The sequence below is a fragment of the Equus asinus genome, chromosome 8 (assembly GCF_041296235.1).
Source record: "Equus asinus isolate D_3611 breed Donkey chromosome 8, EquAss-T2T_v2, whole genome shotgun sequence".
Classification (NCBI taxonomy): Eukaryota; Metazoa; Chordata; class Mammalia; order Perissodactyla; family Equidae; genus Equus; species Equus asinus.
Genome location: NC_091797.1, coordinates 23,304,755 through 23,315,924, shown reverse-complemented (window position 1 = coordinate 23,315,924; position 11,170 = coordinate 23,304,755). Strand labels below are relative to the sequence as shown.

General features: G+C 56.4%; 1 long non-coding RNA gene across 1 annotated transcript; it reads left to right on the top strand.

Annotated features, from left to right (window-relative positions):
• Nucleotides 1-2,916, top strand: LOC106824588 (uncharacterized). Its single transcript, XR_011504976.1, has 3 exons — nucleotides 1-711; nucleotides 2,073-2,209; nucleotides 2,705-2,916. It is a non-coding gene; the product is annotated as an uncharacterized lncRNA (long non-coding RNA).
• Nucleotides 2,917-11,170: the final 8,254 nt, after the last annotated feature.

Below are 11,170 nucleotides of genomic sequence, written 5' to 3'. Positions count from 1 at the left end.
CCTCAAAAAAAATTAAAATTAAAAAGAAGAAAGAAGAGGAGAAGGAAGAGAAGAAAGGAGACAGAACACCTGCCCTCAGAGAGCCCCAAAGATGAAGGGGGAAGGCAGCGCCTGATAACATTGTCCACCACAGCAGAGAGGCACAGATGACGTTAGTGAAATAATGCTGAACATGTCTTCTTTGCATAGCTGTGTATTTATTATGTTTTAGCACCGATGTATAACAGGCACATCACACCCACGATTTCATGGACACCATGGGTTAAGACAGGCTCCTAACCAAGGGGTGTCAGGAAGCAGCAGGAGGGGTGTCAGGAAGCAGCAGGATTGCAGCCTGAAATCCTTGTTCCCTAGGAGTTTGTCTCCTAGGCTGGCCACCAGGGGAAGGGGCAGAGCCTGCAGTTACCCGAGGACCTGGGGCCCCCAGCCCTGGAATTTCTATTTTTTTTAATTTTTTTATTTTGAGGAAGATTAGCCCTGAGCTAACTACTGCCAGTCCTCTTTTTGCTGAGGAAGCCTGGCCCTAAGCTAACATCCATGCCCATCTTCCTCTACTTTATATGTGGGATGCCTACCACAGCATGGCGTGCCAAGCAGTGCCATGTCCGCACCCAGGATCCGAACCGGCGAACCCCGGGCCACTGAGAAGTGGAACATGCGAACTTAACCGCTGTGCCACCGGGCCGGCCCCCTGCCCTGGAGTTTCTAAGGGTTAGATTCTCCCTCCTCCTCCTCCTCCTCCTCCTCCTCCTCCTCCTCCTCCTCCCCAGCCCTGGGCCCCATCGGGGAGGGGCAGTCTCCTAGACATGAAATCCAGCCAGGACTCTCAGCCTGACCCCCAGCCAAGGCACTGCCCAGGGATGGCTCTCTCCTTTTGACAGGCAGGACAACTATGAGCACACAGTCAGTTGGCATGCCAAGTGGGCACTCCACGTCCGTGGTTCTGTCCACACTGCCGGCTCCACTTCCTCCCAAACTCCTATCCCACATCTCCAGAAATGGTACCTTGCAGAAGTCAGAGACGGAGTGACCCCTGGCATGGCTTCTCCCTACCGTCTACATCAGTGGATTCTAACCAGCGGCCACACACAGACAGCACAAATATCATGAGGGTGGTATTTGAATGACAAATTTGGGACCCCTATTAAGAGGGCGTGAACATTGAACAGGTGTGACCCCCGTATTCAAACCCCTGGGCTCCTGCCTTGCTCCCCAAAGCCAGAGCCTACAGAGCTGCTTTATTTGGGGTCTGCCAGCTCTCAGCCCTGAGAAGCAGGGTTTGGCTGGAGTGACTGAAAGGTGGGGGCTCCCCAGCTTCTGTGAGACCCAGAGACCCAGAATGTGTGCCTCCAACTGGGAGATAGGCAGGGCCAGTCCACACAGCAGTGGCCAGGCCCACCTCATTGTTGCCTGTGTCAGAGATGGAGCAGTAGACTCAGGAAGCCACAGGGGCCAACAGCTCTCCAAGGGCAGGTACATGGCCTGGAACTCCAGGAGGCAGTGACTGCCCTGTCCTGGAGGAAAAGGAGTGAGTCTGCCAGCCGGCAAGTCATACTAGGTTAGGAAAAAGACCTGAACTCTGAAATCAGAGAAGCCTGGGTTCAAATCCCAGCCCAGTTCTGACTAGCTGTGTGACACTGGGCAAATCACTTAACCTTTCTGAGTTTCTGTTTCCCCATCAGTTGAGGGAGGGGGATAATGTGACCCATTGCTGCATTCTGTGTGATGAATACAATTTAGGCAGGTGAAGAGAGTGAGAAAACAACATTTCTGGCAGGGAAAATAGCACATGCAAAGGGCCTGAGGTAGGAAAGACGAAATGATGGGGCCAGGGAGGCCAGACCGTAACAGTGAGAGGGGTCTGCCGAGGGAGGCAGAGGCCCAACCACCAGGCTGAGGACTTGAGGTATTATGACCACAACCCACAGTTAGAAATATATTTTACATCATAACCTTATACACTCACACATATGATATATAATTAAAACAAAAGCCTCGCCTCACCATAAAAATTCTGGTCCAGAGGATGTGATGAGCCCTAATTTTTCTATTCTGTTTAATTGTTTCTAAAGTGCTGGGTCCAATCAACTGAACTGATTTCTAGAGGATTGTGAGCTGCGATTTGAAAAACACTGATCTGTGAGGCGTCGAGCACATGAGTGGGCACACACACGCATGTGGTCTTGCACTCTTAGCGGTCATCTCGCACGTAAGTAATTCATCCCAAGTGTCTGGAGAACAGGACAGTGTCTCTTCCTTCCTCCGTGGCCTCCGACAGTGGAGGCCCAGAAGATGCTCCATGCGTATTAGTGACTTACGAGCAGAGTTGTGGGCTGGGAGAGAGGCGGGCCGGGCCCACCACAGCTGGAGGACTGAGTAAGCTGAAGGGACCTCCTGACCGCCCTACCTCTGCTTTGGCTTCAACCCCTCACCCTGGGCAAATGGAACGGGGACACCCCACGGGTAGTAAGTACCAAGTTTCGGGCTTAAGAAGGGGCTGAGTGACCACCCGTGGGAGTGATGGTGGCACCCACTCCTGGGACCATCACGAGGATTTGAAGAACAAACGTGCACGGAGCCCTTGGCACAGCGCTGACACCAGGAATAGGAGCCAGTGTTCACCGTTCTATCGTCTTCTGTCTACTGGCCCATTTCATGTCACAAGGACCTGACGAGGTAAACACTGTATCATCACTATTTACAGATGAGGAAACAGAGGCTCAGAGAAGCTAAGTGACTCGCCCAAGGTCACAAGGCTTAGAAGTGGCAGAACAAGGATCCCCATGCAGGCAGATTGGACCTCCACTGTTAACACATACTGCATCTCAGAAAGCTCTGGAAAGACGGTGGTTCCTGGCATTTGTTGAAGGAGCTGATAAAAATGATCCTTAATGTCTTTGGCAAATCTGACATTCCAGGACTCTAAGGGCTGCAAACGGGTTCCCCTTCACCTGGCCTCCTGCGCTTTCCCCCACGGCCAGGCAGGAAGGAGAGGGAGGAGAGAGACGTAGGGCACGGGGTGGGGTGGGGGGTAGGAATCACAGGGATGAGGTACTGAGGGCCCAGCAGGGGAGATGGACGCCATTGACTGGGAAGGTGATGTGGGGTGGGGGCAGCTCCAGCCACTGCTGCAGTTGGTAACAAACTGGAGAAATAATAAGGGATATGGAGACAGGTGGTCAGCATCTGCTCCCATCAGGGCTCCCAGGCAGAGGTGGCCGGTCCCACAGCTCAGAAATCCATCCTGCTCCCAAATCCTTCCCATCTGGTCCCTCATCCTCCCAACCTCCCTCTCTCCCACCATCGCAGATGCATCCTCACCCTAGAGGAATGCCTCCGTGAAGGCACCAAGATGGCGTCCCAGAAATATGAGGAAAAGGCTGTCGCTGGGGGGCCTTTGAGGGGGAGGGGGCAGAGCAGGGAGACTCCAGTGCACCTGGCCTTAAGCAGCTGGCAGGGAAATGACACTCAAACCCTTTGACACTAGGATTTGGAAGGAGCCCTGCAGGTCGGTGCACTCACAGTGGGGTCGGGGCGCCTTCTTTTACTTGGCTGTTCCCTGGGACCCCGATGAGCTGTGTCAGCTGATAAAAATCTTCTCGGGGACAGGGAGGTGCCTGTGTCCACAACAGCCAGGCAGCCCTGGGAGCACCTGTCAGTGGCCTGGTGTCCTATGGACAACCTGCAGGAGGAGTCATCAGAGGTCAGAGGTCATGGCATCCCTCCCCCAGCCTCCAGGCAGGCTCCCCCTTAGAGCCCTGCCAGTCCCCAGGTCTGCTCTGGGCTGGGAAAAGCCTTGTATTTTTCCCAAAGGAAGACCCCCCAGGCCTCTTCCCTTGGGTGGGGGGTTGGGGGCCCATGGGATTTGAATCCACCCAGCCCTGGAAGTTGATCTGCCAGTAACCTTGGGCAACCACAGGGCTCCAGGAGACCTCGCCTGTATATAGCTGGCTATATTCACCCCCAAAGGAGACTTCTCCCATGGTGGTGTTACCTTGTCAGCTGTGGACCAAAGACACACCAGACTTGGGAGGAGGCAGCTGCAGGGTGATGGGACCCCCATTTCTGAAGGCTACTCTCTGGATCAACCCATTAGGCCTGCTCCCCTTTGCCACCCTCCTGCTCGTCTTGGACCCCCACAGCCCCTGGCTCAGGGTGAGGCTTCCAGCTGGTTCTCCATAAGCCCCTGTCCAGCAATGGGTTGACCGTTCGAAGAGTAGAGGAGGAAGCTTCCAGGCAGTGGGATAGAAGCTATTGAGACAGAAGCTGAGTAAGGGCACTAGGATCGAAGTCCACTTAATAAAGCCATCCATGACTGTGGCGGCCCAGGCTGCAGAGGTGGAAGAGGAGGACAGGCCCTTGATCCCCCTAAAGTGGATGCTTTTGAAGATGGTGTCCAGCTCCATCTGGCTCAGGCCAAACAACTGGTTGGTGATGGCTGAGCCCTGGATCTGCTCGCTGAGAGGAGGGGAATGTCTCCCCTCAGACCGGGGCTCCCCGAGGGCGGGGCCGTGTCCTCCTCAGACTGTGGCTCCCCGAGGGCGAGCCGTGTCCCCCTCAGACTGGGGATTCCCGAGGACGGGGCTGTGTCTCCCCTCAGACTGGGCTCCCTGAGATCAGGGCCCTGTCTCCCCTTTCTGATTGGGGCAGGAGAGAGAGGGGCACTGTGGGCTGGAGCAGGGTCTGTGTAGGATCGTTGAGGGACAGGGGGCCTGGAGGAGACCTTAGGGGAGAGGCGGCAAGTCAGCAGAGTGTAAGACCCTTAGAGCAAGGGAGCTGGGTGGGGCTCAGGAACTAGTGTGTGACTGCACTTGTAGGAGGAGGCTCTGAGGGCCCAGGGGTCCTTGTGTGGGACAGCTCAGGGAGGGCAAGGGGCTTGCCCAAGGCTACCAGGAGATGGTGATAACTTCAGAGCCTCCCTCCCTGTTTTCTGCTTCCCCACTCCCTAAATGTCACACTTGCAGTCAGTCACAGAGGATCCCCTGTGCCGGCTCATGCCCTGTGCTGACCCCCTCTTGAGAGGGGTCTTTCAAACCAGGAACCTTGTCCATTAGTGGGTGGTGAAGTCAATCTGGTAGATCCTGACGAGACTTGTATTTTTAACGCAACTGATTGGGATAGAGTAGATGGGAGTGCAGTTCAGATAATAGCGCTGTGCAGGGCTTTCTCTGTGTGTGTGCATGTGCCTGTGTGTCCTGGCTGGTGATGCAAAATGCTAAAAAGGCCCCATGCTCACACTGTCCAGGATGTGCACACACCAATGTGCATACACATGCAGGCGCTCACACCCAGCCACGGGCTGCACACAAGCTCCTGCTCCCCCACAGAAGAGGGGTGTCGGTGTGTGTTCCCACGTGCACAGACACACATTCCTCTAAGCAGGGCAGGAAGGAAGACCTCCCCATCATCTCCCCCCGTCAGCTCCCCCTCAGCGCTGTCCCTATCCAGGGCTGTGCCCTCTAAGCCCTTGCTGAGGGTTGGATAGACCAGGACCTCCTCTCACCGCAGCATCTGGGACTGGACCAGGGAAAATCCCTGTGTGATGGTATTTCCCAAGGCAGAAACGAGGACCAGTGGTTGGACTTCAGCACAAGACATTTGACATCAGGCCAGTCCCGACTGCCCTGTTCATGGGATCGCCCTGTCAATCAGCTCAGCTTCCCTCAATTTCTTCCCCAGAGAGAGTGGCCCACTTAGCAGTGGTGGCTGAGAACTTCCAGAGACTCCCTCCCATTCTTCACCAGTCTCCCTGGCAGAGGGGCCAGGATCCCGTGCTTCTGTGCCTGAGTCCTCCTGAGACTGGATGGGCGCTGGGGGGGAGCAGCAGGGGGCTGAGCAGGTGAGATAGGCCGTGGGGAGGGGTTGTTTGGACTGAGGTGGCCTTGGCCTCAGACTGGTCTACTTGGGTGGGGGAGTGGGCAGTGCTGGGGTTTGGGGATTAGGTGGCAAGGAGGAGAGACCTGTGTCCCAGGCTCAGGCATGTCAAAGGCCAGAGAATCTGCTTACCAGGACCTGGATAAGGAGCAGGAACCAGTTCTAAAAGTCCCAAACCAAACACTGATAATGGACCCAGGGAGCTCCAGGTCTGACCCTTTCACCTCTCCCCTTTTGTGGCCCCTAACTGGGCCTCAAATGCATGCGGTTATGGTCCCAAGCCCGTGGAGCCAGGACTGGCCCAGCCCAGATCCCAGCCGATCTAGCTGGGGTTCTAGAGACATGAGTCTGTGAGTGGCTTGCCCTCTGCCCAGGGCTCCTTGTGTGGGACCCCACCAAAGTAGGGGCCAGGGACCCAGGACAGGGAGCTGGGAATGGGCATCCTCGGGAGGGACCCCCCTGCACCAGGCAGGTACGGGCAGCCACACCAACTCTCCCCAACGTCCAGACATTTGGATGGCTCGGCTCCCCATGCCCACTGTCCAGGGAAATCAAGGCCTGGGGCAGGAAGGGGGCCCCAAAGCCTCAGGGGGTCCTCATGCACCCAGCAGTGATGGAGGAAAGGAAGGATCCAGAGGCCTTGAACACTCCTCAAAGCCCTCCCTATTCTTCCCTGGCTGACCACCCCCTTTTCCATATGCTGAGGATGTCTGGAAGAGAGGTCTGGGTGACCTTGGTCAGCCTCCTGCCAAGTCTGGGTACCCCTACTCCCACCCTGCCCAGATGCCAGGAGGCTGAGACTGTGATCCTGGGGCTCCAGGAGGATTTCTGAGGGTCTCACTTTTGTCCCTTTGCAGGAGAAAGTGTCACTGCTGCTCAGTGCTGGCCAGGGGTTCCAATGGGTTGCCCTCCAGGGACTCTCTGCCTACCCAGGTCACCCTCTCTCTGCTGACCTCCCCCAGGCCTGCTCTGGACATTAGACATTAGCACCTCCTCCCACCTACAGCGCTTCAGCCTCACCTCCCAAAGCCCCGGGGATGGGGTGAGGGCTCAGCATCCAGAACACCACTGTCACAGGTCCCACAGAGAACAGACGCCGAATCACAGGTGCCGGAGCTGCAAGGTGGGGCCTCTGCCAGGAATGGCCTGGCCCCCAAGAATGTGAGAGTGCTGGCGCCCTCAGCTCTGAGTCCGTGGTGCCTCTAGTTCCAACGGGTCACTGTGTCAAGGGGCCCCCCCTGGCCTCTAGCTCAAATCTGTCCCTCCTCCCTCCACATTCCTTTCCCACTCCATGAAAGGCCGCCCTCCCTGCAGGTCCTGAAGAAGGAGCCCCAAACCTCAGAGCCCCCTTAAAGCCTCCTTTCCCCTTTCCCACACCCCCCCATCATTTCCACTGGTGATATCCCAAATCTGTCCTCTTCTCTCCTTTTCCACTGCTGCCAGCGGGCTCCAAGCCGCCGTCCTCTCTCCCCTGGGTTACCGCAGCAGCCCCCCGACAGGTGTCCCTGCTTCTGCCTCTCCATGCCCCTCTCCGTCCTCCGCCATCTCCAGAGAGCAGCCAGAGCCATCCCATTGAAACTGAAGTCAGATCTCCTCTGCTCTGAACCCTACAGCTAGTCCGATGGCCTCCGCTGGCCCACCAGACCCCGCGCATCCTGGAAGCTCCCCCTGTGCCTCCTCCTCAGCCCTCGCCCTCCTTCACCCTGCTTCAGCTGACCGGCCTCCTTTGACCCTTTTGCCTTTCCTGAACTCTTCAGGGCCTTTGCACCTGCTGGGCCCTTTGTCCGGAACTTCCTTCCCTCGGCTGTTCACCCAGCCCAGCCTTCTTCATGGCACTCAAAGCTCTGCTCCAGTGTCACCTCCCCTGCAAGGTCTTCCCTGACCTATTCCTCCCCGCCACTCAACCATTTAACCCCTTCTGCATTGTCTTCAAAGTCATCTCTTCCCTGAACTTGTTCATTTAATTAATTTGCTGGTTAGTCAGCACCCTCAGTAGAACGTAAGTTCCTGGGGGCGAGGGTCTTATTTGTCCTCATCTCCGCTGTCCCTAGCACCCAGCACAGTGCCCGGCACATCACGGATGCTCAGGAAATGTTTGTTGAGCGAGTGCATGAATGCACGCCCGCATCTGGTCTGAGCCCCACAGCCCACCCCCTGCATCCACACACAGGCTCACAGCCAGTGGTTCCACGGCCTCCGCCTTCCTCCACCACGCTCCATCTTCTCCCCCAGCGCCACGCCCCCCGGCTCCCGTCCTTCCTACAGCACAGTCCTTCCCTTCCCAACCCCACTCCCTAGGCTAATGCCTAAAGCCCACACTCCTCATTCCTTCCCCAAATTCTCTTCAGCCTTCCTGGCCCACCACCTTCAGCAAGCTTTCCCATGTCACCCAGCTGTTGCTAAGCTTGGGCTCTGTGCTAACCACCCACTGAACGCTTACGTGCATTTTCTTATTTAACACACAACAACATTAGGAGGTAAGTGTTATTAGTGTCCCTTAATAGATGAGGAAACAGGTTCAGAGAGGTTGAGCGTTCTGTCTGAGGTCACGCAGCTATCAAATGGCAGAGGCCCAGGTTCTGTAATCCTGTCTTGTGCGAGTCTCACTTCTCCACCTGGTCTGTGAGCTTTGGAGAGTTGGGGCTTTGTCAGAACTTAGCCTACATGACCCAGATCTTGAATCTTAGACCCTCTGGGTCCAACATTTGCTTAGGAAATCAAGGCCACCATATTATTATGACTGCACATTGTGCCCCTGACCCCAACCCTAAGATATCAATACATTGGTAGATTCCTCAGACCCTTTAATCCCGGGAGGAAAGGAGCTCAATAAGGAAAGAGGCCAGCAACTGTCCATTTGGGCCAGAGAGGCGGGGAGCCTCAAAACACCTGGAAACTCTGCCCCGGCCCTCCAGCCCTCCTTCCATCGCTGCTCCCATCTCCCCAGCCGTCCGCGGACTCGGCGGCCCACTCTCCCAGCCCAGGCAGTACCCGGGCAAGATGAGAGGTTTCATTGCATTTACATTGCTTTTCCCCAGAGTCAGAGCCCCCAGTTCCCCATCTCCTCACCCCCACACCTTGTCCCGGCCACACTCTTTCTGGGACCCTCTTCCCGGAGGGGAACCAGGCCAGGCTACAGGGGACAGGTGGAGGGAGGCGACAGGGAGGACCACCCCCTAGGGGCCATACCACACCAGCTAAAGGAGCAGACCAGAGGGAGAAGGGTGGCTGAGGAAACCCCCCATCAGTGTCAATCAGCGGGCACAAGGTGGGGTGGAGCTGCCCCCCTCAACACACTGCTCATTAACTCAGTCATTATATTAATAATCCCTTAGGAACAAGCATAATGACAACCTACACGGGGAGCACGAGCGATGCTGTCACACGCCTGACCTCCCCAGCCCCACTCGGCAGGTATCCACAGCGGCTGTGGGGCAGGAACGTGCATCCCCAGAAAAAGGGGGCCCAGAGAGGCCAGGAGAGGGGTCCACCTGGTGAGCAAGGCAAGTGGCAGGGCAGCTTTCTACAACCACAGGCAGGCAGAGTGAAGCTTCCAGAGGAGCTAAGCTGAGGGCCCCAGACGCCGCAGCAAACCCTCATGATCCGCCCCCCATGGACAGCCTTCTCTCAGACCCTTCTCTCTGACGCTCCCAGCCCCCATCTCTGCTCTCTGGTCACCTCCAGGTTTACGGCGAGAGCTGGTGCCTCTAAACGCCAGGACAGACGCAGACTGACAACAAGAAATGTCACTGAATGAATGGACAGTTTGGACTTTGATTTAATGAGCCAAGGACTTCAATTCAGATGGGAATTGAGGGGTGAAGAATTCTCAGATATTTATATGGAAAGACCTCGTGGTTCCGGGCCAGCTCTGAGGTCCCAAGAGCCAAAAGGGACAGCGACGTGAATACTCACTTGAGCTGCATTAATAGGAGTATAACATCTAGAACAAGGGAGGTGTTGGGCCGAAGGAAGGTGAGGGTCAGGCCCAGGTACTGCACTGAGTTCTGGGTCAAACTGGAGCACAGAGCGGGAACACCTTTCTGGCTATGCCAGAAATAACCATGTTCAGGTGAAAATTCCTGCCATTTGCTGAGCACTCACTGTGGGCCAGCTGCCACGGTTCATGCCCGGCAGGCATTCTCTTATTTGATCCTCACAACGAGCTCATGACGGAGGGCCTATGAACTTATCCCTATGTCGCAGATGAGAAAACGGAAGCACTAAGAGGTCAAGTTGTAAGTGGCGAAGCCAAGTTTCAAAGTTCAGCACCGTTGGCAGAGAGGCCAGACTTAGCCGTGTTTGGATCAGGGAGCAGAATCAGGATCCAATAAGAGGCAGTTTAGGGACCTCATAAGACCCGAGTGGAGGGAGGACTTGGGAGATAGTGAGCTCCCCATCCCGGGAAGTGTATGAGCAGAAACCTGATAAACACGTCCAGGAATCCTGTCGAAGGGATCCCTGGACGGGCCCTAGCTCGGCTGACTTGGGAGATTCTATCCTGGACTCTGTGATTCTGTGACACAGAGCCCTGAGGCCCGCACAGCTCCTCTCACCCCTGCCTCAGCTCTCGCTCCACCTCAGTCTCCCACGAACGTTCTGGTATCCCAGGGGTCCCTCATTATAAACCCCCCTCCACCTGTGAGTCTGACTCCCCTTTAAGGGAGAGGCCAGAGAGCACCCCAGAGCTCAGGAAGGGCCTGGCCTCCTGGGAGGCTGGGAGGCCATCAGGAGAGGGCGGCAGGGGCAGGTGAGGCCAGCCTTCTTCCTGCACACTCGTCCACATAAAGGGAGCCTTTCCGGGCCATCAGATGAATAGAGAGGGCAGGGGCGGCAGGTGGGCGGCGGGTCAGCCCTCGGGGGAAGCAGGTTCACCTTTTTGTGAACCAGGCAAGGCCCTGGCTTGGAATTCAAAAGGATTCCTGAGTGGGAGCACTAGAATGGGCCCGTGCTGACACTTGGCCCACTCGTGCAGTGAGGAGCACCCAGCGCGCTCTCTCCGGAGCCCACCTGAGACAATAAAGCCCCTTCAGGCCAGGTCGGGAGCATTGGTGGGGAAGGACACACGACTGGCAGGCGGCCCCAGCTCAGGCTGCTAATTAGCTTCACGGCCTGAGGCAAGTCACTTCACCTCCTGGCCTGCTTCCTCCTCTGCACAGCGGTGATAACAATCCAGCCCCGTGAGCCTGAGAGAGATAAACGGTCTGCAAGGCCCTGTGGAAAGCCAACTGTGTTTATACTATCGTAAAGTGCTATTATTACCCAGGGTGGGCTTGGGGAGGGCCCCTCCTGGTCT